This window comes from Cyprinus carpio, chromosome A7, assembly GCF_018340385.1.
Source record: "Cyprinus carpio isolate SPL01 chromosome A7, ASM1834038v1, whole genome shotgun sequence".
Taxonomy (NCBI): Eukaryota; Metazoa; Chordata; class Actinopteri; order Cypriniformes; family Cyprinidae; genus Cyprinus; species Cyprinus carpio.
This window is the reverse complement of record NC_056578.1, coordinates 44,316,912-44,329,687: the sequence shown is the minus strand read 5'-3', so window position 1 is coordinate 44,329,687 and position 12,776 is coordinate 44,316,912. Positions and strand designations below refer to the sequence as shown.

The following is a 12,776-nucleotide window of genomic DNA, read 5'->3' as shown; positions in this document are numbered from 1 at the left end:
GGTAATTACATCTATTAAAGTTACTCTCTGATGTAAAAATCTTAAAATTAATGACATTTCAAAATGTCTTTTTTTTTTTTTGCATCTCTCTGACATAATTAATTTCATGCTATGATAATCTGTCCACATACAGCCTTTTTGTTAACTAACACTTTATTTAATCATCCTATGGACAGAAGTCTTCACTTAACTGAAGAAGCATCCATATATATATACATCATAGGCTTTTACACTACATTTCAGAATAAAGATCCCACTGAATACAAAATAAGATTATACTGCAAAAACTGACCACAATTTATATTAAGTAGAGAGTAGAGAGGTTAAGCTCAATCCATCATTCCTTGTTATCTTAAGAGTCAGCCATATAACATACACAGCACACATTCAAGTCAATAAAGGTTAAATTACAATTCAACAGCAGACAGGCAGAAAATCAAGGCTGCAGCAAATGTCGCACTTACAAAATGCTCACAAAACCCCAGGGACCCCAGTGAAAAAACTGGGCTCGGTTTGTTTAAAATATGTGTGCGTCTGACTTTTTAAATGTTCTTTTATAGGCTTTGTTTACCGCCGTGAGCTGTTCCTACCTCTGACATACAGGTTGGCAGGTGCCGAATAGCGTGTGCCGTCATTGTTGGTCGCAACACATTCGTACTTCCCTTGGTCCGATTCCTCGCTTTGTTCGATTTGCAGCGCTCCTACACAGTGGGAGAGAACACGAGCAGAGAAAGATAATTACAATAATAACACAAGCCATTAAACAACTTACACTAAACCACATGCTAGGCCTATTTCTCTCTATGAATGGCATTATTTGTTCTGTTTAGGTCTCCGCCACAAAATGGCTAGGGCTAAAGGCCTGCCGCTATCCTGACGCTTAACCCTGAGAGGCGACATCTGCAGGCAAGCCTCGCATCGGACAGCTTGGTATAGACTTAACCAGTTTATGCAAGCTAAGCTCCTGGAAGCTGGGGGTAGAAATGTTTCCCCTTAAAATGTCTAATGCAGTGTTTCATTCTCTAGGCCTGATGCATCATGGGAAAGCAATTTCGGCACTAAAGATGTATTTCACGGTGGATCCGCGATGCATATTATGATTTTGTCAGGACCGAGGTGCTTAAATCGAAGTGTGTTGCGAGCTGGTATCTCGCCATGCTGACTGTCTTGGCACTGGCCTAGAGAAGAGCACGGCGAGCACTGCAGTAGACATTCGAGAGGGCACACAGAAACAAACCAAAAGAAAAGAGCCTTTGCAGCATTAATTATCTCTGACATTTTACAACCACATCAATGGAGAGGAAAACATACAGTACAAGATACATGTTGCAGGGTTTCTAAAGGCACTTAATCGTACGGGTGGTTCAAAATCGTTTGAGATTTACTGTTTAGAAAAACAGCTGTGATAATAATCAATAATAATACTGATCGATTATTAATTGAGAGGTCTACAAAAGGTGATGGGGGGGGGGCAGTAGCCCTGCAATATTATTACACATCTCACAGGACTGTTCATTATGGGAATGAGTGAAAACTGCAATACAGCAGCATATGGCTCAAATAAAAAAAGGTTTACAGTATACAAAAGCAGCATAAAAGGGGAGGACAAAAATACATTTGGCTAATACAATTTGGTATTAAATTCAATTCAAATTGATCGCTCAATAAAATGGCCAAGGACTTCAGATGGTGGAAGTCAGAAAAAGTGCAGCATTTTTAGGAAAAAAAGTAGGCTGCTTGACTCGTAAAAATGGAAGAAGAAAAAAATCTGTTGGGAGAATTATCGTTACCAGTACATAAACCTCCAGCACATGCAAATCTTTCCCAAGAACAAGAAATGTGTGTCGGCACAACTTACAACGTTTTGACAACCCTTAGCTGAAAAATAAAATGCAATTGTATTAGAGGTCAAAATTCAAAATGGCTTGCGCCACCAAGAAAGCAACCAATCACTGCCATAGCTTTACGCTACAAATGACACCCATAAAAATCCACCAATGGGATCAGCAGTGTGGTGTCACATGACCCAGGGAAAAAGGTTTCTCGCAATGAACTGAAGCACCGCCTCCTGAGGAGCTTGACCAAAAAACAAAAAAAACGACACAAAACGGCCACCTCGGTTTCATCTGCCAGACCCACCGTTAGCTTTTCCCCAACCCTGAAGAATGGAAAAAATAAAAACGTCAAAAAGGAAAACAGCCTTCAACCCAAGAAAAGCAAGAAGGAAAAAGAGGTGGTAGAAGGAAAAAAAGCACCGCAGAAACTTTATCAAAAAAGTGGTTGTTTGGGCTTTTTTAGCTTGTTTTGAGAAGGGGACAGGTAGAGGAAAGCAAATGGAGGACGGAGAGCGAAAAAACAACAAAAAAGAAGTTTATAAAGACAGAAAGATGCTTTTTGGGGAAAAATCGTGGCAGAGAGGTCTCCGGCGTGTCTCCGACATCTGGGCTCATGTGCAGCTGAACAAGAACACAGCTAAGGGGGGAAAAATGTTTGGCTGTTTTAGTTGGACGAAAAAAGGGACACATGATTTGCTATGGCCAAAAGATAAGAAAAATAATACAAAAACAATGAAGCAGAAGAGAGAGAGAGAAAAAATAACAAAAAAAAAAAAAAACACGTATAGGATATGCTTCTTTGGGCTGCAGTAAGCATATCGTCTCGGAAGAAAAAAACAACCCAAAATACGAGAGGCTTTCTCGAACTGAAACCAAAACCAAACCAAAGAACCGAAAAGCACTGAGGCGAAAATGGTGAGAGATGGAACAGAATGGGGTGGAGGGGGAGGATGATGGGAAGATGCCATTGGTGAGGGGTGGTTGATGGATGCAGACACATGTGGGACAGGAAGAATGAAGTCAGTTGTTCATTCTGTGAACTTGAGTTGAGCACTCTTACCTCTTATTGGCGTACCACCTGGGTGGATTATATGAATGCAAATAAGATTAAGAAAGAAGAGTCGTTAGTGCGAGAAGAGAGGCTGGCCGCTTTGGAAGAAGAATCAAATTAGCTTTGCTTTGCTTTCTTATAGACTGTATTAGGCTACAACAGGAAAGAGAGATTCAGAAAAGACAGCCATTGGCTCTAGTGGAGAAAAGCACAGGATTGAGCATTGGTCACTTTAGGAGGTCAAAGAGCAACTGATACAGTGGATGAATCACAAGGGGCCGTTCTGAGACCTGTGGCAGTGGCCGTGATCTAGCGGGAGAGGGGAGCTGGGGACTGATTGACTGGGGGACAGTGGAGAGTCTTTGAGCTGTGAGCTTTAGAGACACAGATGGAGTGAGAGTGTCAGTGTGGCCCTGAGCGTGTGCTTTACTGCTAGTCAGCTAGTCAGTGTGGTTCTGCTGGCCTATCGACACCGTTAGTAAAATGCATGCCATGCATTTTAACAGTAGTTTGAGAAACATGGTGGAGACATTAGTGGGAGGCATGTGTGCTCAGATCTACAAACTTACCAAAGGACTCTGGAGATTTACAAAACAGAGAGAAGAAAGACAGCATAGAAAATATGATTATATTCCTTACGTTTGCTCTGGTTGACACACTTAAATCTGACACTCTATTGCACAGGGTGAAAATCAAGAGAGAAATCAGACAACGGAAGAAAACAGGACAAGGGCAGAGCGGAGAACTCTGGGAAGACATATCGTAGCATCGAGGGCTGAAAAACACATCGGAGTAACTCAACCGACATGGTCAGGTTACATGTAGTGAAACGAAACGGGAGTTTTGCTCTACTAAAGAGAGACCGCGAGAGGGAACGCGGCTCCCGATTCAAAGAATCACCAACGTGTTCAGCCCTGAATTTGGTCAGTTTGAGGCGCAAACACACAACGAGGGTCACACACACACAAACAGGGACGCTCTTTTTTTTTTGCCTCGTTTTCGGGCATAATCGAGGTTCGCCGAGACATGTGCTATGTCATGACATGAAAGCAACAAACAAAACAACCTGATGATTCTTTCGAGAGCTCTGAATGAAGCCAGATCTTACTAATTGCGCATTGGAGTAAAGAAAATAAGGACATGGAGAATGACACTTATTTATTATGCATGGTTCGGCTGCTTTTTACGACTAAGTGTTAAAATGGAAACAAAACAAAGCCCAATTTAAGCTGGCCAAAAATGCAGTCATAGCAGTGAATCATGGGTAATAAATTAAACAGACAGGAACACAAGACACATCACACACAGAGGGGACACAGACAACGTAGATGCCATTTCCTACAGAAATCCAAAGAAAAGGCTCCATGAGAAAGAACAGAAACTCAAACAGAAAGAAGGACAATAGTGGCTCTTGCCGCTGCTTTTCTTCTAGCGTCACGGAGGGAAATTACCTGATCGGAGCTGTTTGATGCGGCCGTTGTTGTTACTGGTGTTGACCGGGAGGAAGTCTTTGAACCAGGAAATGTCTGGGTCGGGGTTACCGCTAGCAGCACAGAGCATGGTGGCGGTACGAGTGCGCTCCACCACCTTGAGCTGGGGGCCCATATCTATGGTGGGGAAACCTGGGGGCAGCTGATCCTCTGAAACACAGGAACACCAGCACTGTTACACACACACACACACACTTTCGCCAAAGCTGCTGCGGGAACCTGCATGAGGAACTCTGGGTGAAGAAAGGTACACACAGTAAGCAAGCATTCAAATACCATCAATATTAAACAGACAGAGGCGCCAAACCTTTACCCATCCAACTTCTACATCCAGTTGAATTATTTTTGTGTGACCTCGTCATTTTTCAATAAACATCCACATTAAATAGACCAAATCTCTAGTCAGTAAATCATGGCAGAATGGGTTTGCAAGTACAAGGCTTACAAATGTGTACTCTTAATTAAGCTGCTCTGGTTTGTAGCTATATATAAACCATATTTTTCTCTTGAATTGTTGAATTATCTTCACAACAGCAATTTGTGAAAAGAAAACAAATGAATAAATTATATACTTTTTTAGCAACGATCATTTATTTTCAATAATCAATTGGAAAAGGTAATTAGGTGGCATTCTCTTCATCCCTCAAACATCACAAGAAAACTAAAAAGAAGTGTAAAAGTATTAAATTACTCTCAGCAGACCATGACTAGAGGCTCATTCACACCTAGACATACAGACGACCGCTCAACCCAAATGTAATGTATTCTAATCAAAACTATGAGAGCAAGGTGAGAATGACTAATTTCTTTGAATTATGAAGAATTATGTCCAAAATAATTATTTTAGAAATGTTCTTTCAGTTATATTTGTGGTCATTGGTGAATTTCAATTTCAATATCCACATCTTCAGGACAAAATTAAGCTAAAAGATAAATAAATAAATAAATAAATAAATAAATAAATACCTAGCAGTCTGATGTCTTTCTGGACCAAGATTAAGTTTAACCAACATTTTCTGAAGGTTAACCACTTTGTGTGTGTGTGTGTGTATGCGTGTGTATCTGTGAACCTCCAGCAAATACAAGCCATCTAAAACAAACACAAAGTCAACAAGCCTCTAGGGAACACTGCCAACACACACACACACACACACACACACACACAAACCCACAGTAATTACCACTGAACTACACAAACATCTCCTGGGATTCACTTTCTATGAACCTCAGCTCAGGTACACACCAAAATACTGCTTACACAGATATACTGCTTCTCTTTCACTACTACCACTGCCTACACTGCATTTCACCATGTTTTTTTGGAATAAAATGTGTCAAAATTGATTATAAATGCAATGATTTGCTGTAGATTTACTTTATAATGGTGCAAATGAGCCTCTATGATGTAGCTGCCGTATCACTGTACAGTGAAAGCTTATATGTTGACAGTTCCCGGGACATTTTCTTTTGTTTCCAGAAAACAGTGAAGGATTTGAATGAATGTATGATAGACAACGGAATAATATCCCTGTCTAAATAGTGACTAAGGAGTGATTATGACATTTCAGCATCTCAGAGGGAGGCATCTGCTGTAATGGTGGATTTACTGCAGCTCATAAAGGGCTTTAAACACTCCTCATTATCTTGGAAATTATTATAACACACTTTCAGAGTGCTGCGAATCAGCGAAGATTTGAAGATGTCCTTAATTTATGCCAACCAAGTGCCAAGGTCTGTGTTTTCGAAATACATACAATACATCTCAAGGTTTAATTCATAATTTAACACCTCAGTAAAAATAAATGATTTCAGTACAAGAGAATGATTAAACTGTAATGAAAATAATGTCACACACACACACACACACACACACACACACACACACACACAAAGAAATACAAAAATAAATACAAAAATAAAATATTTATGCCAAATACTGTTTTTTTGGGGGGGGGATATGACCTAGACATGTTCTTGGCAGGTTTCATGATTCATCCATTTGAAATACAGCATAAAGCAACACAGCTGCTCTGTGATGTCCAGAATCGCCTGATGTTTCCCATGTTATTCATTTAAAATACTTCCAGTAATCATCCCTTGGGCATTAACACAAATGCATTTCTGCAAACATTTTACTCTAAATCCTCTTGTGTCTTTCACAGACTGTGAGCTATGTAACACGGTGGATGAGCATGCCATTTTAGCTCTTCTGTGGTGTGTAGACATCGTCTGTTAGGAGGTACTTTGCAGCTAAAGTTACATGTCAGTCTGTTTTTCTAAACATGCAGGTTTAAAATTACAACAAAAGCTACAGAAAGCTGCTGAGGGATCATTCTGATGTCTAACCAATACTTGCGTCTGACCCCAATATTGTGTCATATTAGCTGAGAGCAGGTTTTATCTGTTGTGGTGCACCACATCTTGTTGTTAGTTCAGCTGCCTTCACAATGGTGATAAACTGCATTCTATTTAATAAAGATTAGCAATTTACCTCACTTCTGTACTATTGTATATTATGTATGCCACCCATTTAATGCCCATGCATGATGACTACTCATTATCTGAAATTTGAAAGGTTTCCAGGAAGGGTGGGATCGGAGTGCTGCAGGGTTCAGCACTAAGCCCGCTACTCTTCTCAATGTGCGCTACAACAATTATAAAGTAACTTTTGCTATGACTGCTATACACATATGACACATCTTATCTCAGACTACCTTTCAGACATTTCCAGTTCTGGGTTACTTTTGAAATGTGCTCTTTCAGGACAGCTAATAGCAATGGCTTCGTTATGATAAATGGCTTGTGTTTTTCCTCATTCGTAAAATGAATGAATGTACTAAATGATTTAATGTGAACGTTGGCTTACTGTTCAGATTCAGCTGTCCCCTGTGTTCAATGCAGAATGTGTCAGTGCAGAAATTACCAGACCCGCGCTCACTCGACTCTGCTAATTTATCTGCAAGGTTTATGGAAAGGTCAACAAATAATGTACGAGACACTTATTCAAAGCTCAGCACAACGTTAATTGCGTATTGGCTCTGGGTGTGCGTAAGTCTTTAGAGCAATGCCAAGGTTGATGTGTGAATCAAGCTCTTTAAAACGAGCCAAATTTCACCTGTCATAAAGCCAAGTGCAACAAATCAAACTCAGATAATAATTATCGAATGTGACAATCCATGCTGATTGAAAATCAATGCCTTTCAGGCTATATGCATACATTTAAAACAAAAAATTCCCAAAATAACACAAAAACACTCCCTATAGTTTTGCACAATAATTAAACACAATATTATAAAAACTAACAGCAAAATACTTTCTTTAGTTTTGCTGCATAATTAAATATGGATTTATGGAGTCTGGCATTGTTTTAGCAGCACTTTGCATGAATACACTACACTTTGGTGTCCCATTCTTTTAAAGCATTAAAGACACAGATCCAACATTGTTTTCTGAAATTGAATGCATTAGATTTTTTTTTTTATATAAACAATGATTTAATAGAAAATTAATGTGGCATGAAGGGTAGCTAGTTATAATCATATCAGGTTATTGATGAAAACATTTTAAAGCATAAATTAATTGAGTTTTTTTTTCTGCTGCAGAACGATTAAATCGCAGCCATGAGATCGAAGGGGAAACAGCAGTGTTGGTCGATCCAGAAAGTGAGGGCAAGAGGAATTTTGGGGTTTCGAAAGGCAAAAAGCAATGATACGAGAGAGGGAATTAAAAACATTAAATTAAAAGTTAGAAGCATTTTTCCCACAATCGCATTTACCATCTTTAACATCAAGGGCAAAAAGGATCCCAAGCGCTTAACTTAACTCTCATTATACACTAGAGTACAGTATATCTCCCTTCCTCACGTCACCTGATGCAGAATAATGGCACAGTCATTCTGTGAAGAGAGTCGCCAGCCGCTGCGGGGCGAAAGAAACCCCCCAGTGACCATATACACACATTAATGATGCTCAGGTCATTGAGCAACCGATGGATGTGCTGCCTAATACGCTGCTGATAGGGGAACGGCACCATGTGACTTTAGAAGGTGTTAGACTGCCCTTCATTTCACGCATTCATACATATTGAACTCTTTAAAATAAAACTGCATAATTGTCTTAAGTGTGTTGTAAAGTATTTATTAGAATGAATTTTAGTTCCCTTTCAAGGGAACTTCGAACTGCATCCTCTGGGGTCACTATGGGGGAACGCCTCGTCGTGACCGGTGTCTGAAGCATACACTGAAAAACACCAAGACACGCTGGCCGACGACAGCCCATGAGTATAAAGACAGACTATAGTATAAATAGGCACCAAGATAACACATTATTCTCTTCTTCGTCTTGACTGACTGTTTTGTTTGAAGCATGCATTTAAAGTGGTAAGAGCCAATCAAAGTCATGGTGAGCACTAGCAAAACGTTAAGAGGATGTGTGCATCCGTGTCATCGTTATTTGACACCTGTTGACACACACAATCTCTGTGGTTTTGTTTGAAGAGCACGCGCATGATGTCCTTGAGGATGCAATTTGTGTGCATTGTGAGCATTTTGAAAAAGCTCCGTTCTTGTTTGTCTCTCTTTTCGAGGAAAGAGGGGCATCCATCTGCTTCCCGCAGTTCAGGACCCACCGCTGCTGAGGCACGAAGTAGAATGAGCTTGTGGGGATTGCAGGTGAATCTGGCCGATGAGTTTAAAGAGGGGCTTTCCCTCTCGCATTCGTCGGCTGTGGACGAGAGAATGCCACTGGAGGATGATGTTATTCCTCTAACATCGTCAGATCCGGTGGGCCAGTACTCTGCTGGATTCGGCCTAGGAAGAGCAGGAGATGTCTGAGGATGGCGAAGAAGCTGAGGCTGAGCCTTCCCAATCCTCCTGCCCTGTGTATGATGAGCTGTTGGACGTAATGCATCGTGCCACGACGAGGCTGGATTTGCCGTGGAAGCGGGCTAAGAAAGTGACACCATGAGGTTGTCTCAATGAGCGTTATCTTTCTGACCATAGCCCTCCAGCTCAGCTGAGCCTTCCATTTCTTCCTGATCTCCATACAGAGATTGAGAAGGAATGGAAGAGGCCATTTTCCTCACGCATCCATCCATTCCAGCATACAAGTTATGCCAACATTTAGGCGATGCATTAAAACGGCTATGAGAGGATGCCCCCTGTAGAAGAGACGTTGGCTAGCTATGCTGTCTCAGGCAGTGCTCTCCTCGCCTTAGAGGGCTGTATATGAGCTTGCCTGTGATCAGATGCTTGGGAAGCTTTAAGTACACACACTAAGCTCTGTGTACTTTCTGAAATCCATATGGTGGTAAGTGTGCCTCAGCATTAAGGGTTTATTGTGAACATGGTGCTTTCTGTCAAGCGCTCGAGTTCTCTCCCCTTCTGAGTAGTTGGATTCCTTGCTCCGTGGGCTGTTCTCATGGTAGTATTAGCAGTGCTTGAGAGAGAACTATTCCCTTGTTGAATTCAGAGTTCTCCTCACACGTAAGAGTTGAGTTCTCTGTTTTCCCAGAGCAGTGGTAGGTCGAGCTCCCCTCTCGGTTGAGAGCTGGGTGTTTGCCCCCTCAGCTAGTTATTTACTGCTAGCCACTCCAGCATTTATACCTTAGATCGAGTTGGTACTCTCGAACATATTGGTTTTGGGATGCACCATTCCATCTATGAGCTGCTCTTTCAGAGTGCCAGGAGAGCCCCTTAAAACGGTATCCTAAAATCCATGTTATGGTAAGTGTGCACGTGAAGTCTTTGCACACTTTCTAAAATCCACACTGTGGTAAGTTTGCACACTAGTACTCTGCGTTCTTTTCAAAAAACCTATATGGTAAGGGCTTCGCGCGGTTGCTTCATGCCCTTTCTTGAGCTGGTAAAAGCCCCGTTCATCTTGGGTGCCAGTCCACCTATGTATCATCAGGTTACCTATTTAAACAGGGTGTTGTTACTAGGGACCTGTTGAGAGAGCTCCTTCAGCAAGCTTATGCGAGAGCAAGCGGTAGCACCTGTGTGACAGGTCAAGACTTATTATGATGCTAGGCTCTTGTTCATATCCCCTTAAAATAATCTATTCTTGATTCCAAGCCTTGAGCTCTACCCTGGACCCAGGAGTCTGGCCCTAACAGATAAGTTTAGGTATGTAGCCTAGGCCTTTGGCCGTAGGGGATAATGTCACAGACAGCTGTCTAACGTCCCAAGGGCAACACCCATGGGAATGGTAGAGTTGGTACTAAGTGCTCTCCATGGTTCTGGCCTGCACTCCCCTCAGCATGGTGGCATGGGTATGCCGTTCCCCATAGCAACCCCTAAAGGACGCAGTTCGAAGTTCCCTTGAAAGGGAACGTCTCAGGTTACATATATAACCATGGATCCTTGAGTAGGGAATGAAACACTGGGTCCTCTAGGCTTCCTGTCATGCTTTGGATGCAAGCTTCAGACGAAGAAGTGAATGATGTGTTCTCCTGGCGCCTATTTATACTATAGTCGCACCGGTAGTGATGTCATGGGCTGTCGCTGGCCAATGTGTGCTGGTGTTTTTCAATTTATGCTTCAGACACGGGTCACGACGAGGCGTTCCCCCATAGTGACTCCTACAGGACGCAGTGTCTCGTTCCCTACTCAGGGAACCATGGTTACATACGCAACCTGAGACGTTCAATCCCATTGCATGCTTTTGGCATTTTGTGCATTCGTTGTCCAATTTTAATTTAAGTAATAATATTTATACTTTATTTACATTTTTTATATTAATTTGGGTTTTATTTTTATATTTTCAGTTTTAATTTTTTAGTTTTAGTTTAACTGATGTTTTAGTAATCTTAAGAGTTTGTTTGGCATTTTTTTTTTTTATATTTCTATATAGCTTTAATGTATTCTATTTCATTTTTAATTTTATTAATTTTAGTACTTCACCTTGTTTTCTTTAAATTATCTTTATTTCTTTTTCTTTCTTTCTGCTTTAATAATTGTAGTACTTCAACTTAAATTTGTTTTACTTTATTAATTTTTTATTTGTTTTTATATTTTTATCTTTTTTTTTCAATTAACAAAAACGACAACAACAACAACAAAAACCTACTGCACATTTCCATCGCATTACTGTAGCCGTCCTTCATGAAATGGCAGCGCTTCTCTCTCGTTAGCCACAAACTCTTCCTAACGCGACGGTCTAATCGCAGCAGGTAACAGCGGAGGACGCACTAATTAAATACAGCTAATTGAGTCTCTGCGGACTGGCTAACGCTCTGGCGTGATTAGTTACTGTTTGAAGTTAGCAGGGTTTGTTTAACTGACACTGAGGGAAGCAAGAGGAGGCCGATTCGCTGCAGCTGGAAATTAAAAGGAAGCGTGGCGTAATTGATTCTTTCGCTTATCTGTGAGAAACGCTGTGAGTGAGATACTGGTGTTCTTTCTGCCAGCCGTGGCGTTATTCACCGAGCTCAAAAACACACAGAGCTGCGGCCAGATAATGGTTTTGTGTTGGGAATCGATCAGCGTCACAGAGCGACTGAGGCACGTATTAGATGCAGCTTTGCCTCGCTCTCATTCCTTTAGTGTCGTCTGCAGATGTTTTTGCCTGGATGAGGTTATTCGCTGTGGAAAATCCCCTCAGGCCATAATAAGATATATTTGTTGGACGTTTTGAGCGAGTGCAATCTCCTTAGAGCCGCTGTCACAGGTCAGCTGGTGTAAAGACGCATTGTGCTGCGGTCATCCCTCCCGCCGCAAAGCGCAGATTACCAACAGAGACAAATAGCAGGAAACCCTTCAAGTATGACTGCCATCCCAGCCGTATTTTCCACTTCCTTTGATGCTTTTGTGCCGAGCGCTGGGCCAAAGCGGGTTAGGGTGAGCTTGTGTTTGCTTCACGTCGCTCAAGATAAGTTTGTGCTGTTTTTTTTTTTTCAACTACAAAAGGGCAGAGGAGTGTTTACTCTGCTGGACTGTGACGGCAGTCAATGTTACTGGATTCATCCTGGATTGCGGCGCTCTGGCTGAACCCAAGAGACGTGCTGTATTGATCCAAGATTTGAGAGACAGAAGGTCCGTCACGAGGAAACTCTACGACGGTTCTTCTGTTTCTGATGTGTGTGTGTGTGTGTGTGTGTGTGTGTGTGTGTGTGTGTGTGTGTGTGTGTGTGTGTGTGTGTGTGTGTGTGTGTGTGTAATTAGCCTCCCGTGTTTATTAATACAGTGAGCATTTTATGCTCTGGAACAGTGAGTCACAACCATAACAAAAGGGTCATATTGAACACAGAGCTCAAAATCAGAATTTCAGGAATAGAGAAACAAAATTTGTTTGAAAATATTATGTTTATTTGAATTAGACAGTAAATGAGGCAACAAGATCCTTAAAAGAAAAGGCAATAATACACTAAGTATACTTTTTAGGAAGTCTATATGTACTTTTT

General features: G+C 41.3%; 1 pseudogene; it reads right to left on the bottom strand.

The window, feature by feature from the left end:
- LOC109056765 overlaps positions 1-12,776 on the bottom strand; it is a 322,386-nt pseudogene that overhangs the window by 58,204 nt on the left and 251,406 nt on the right.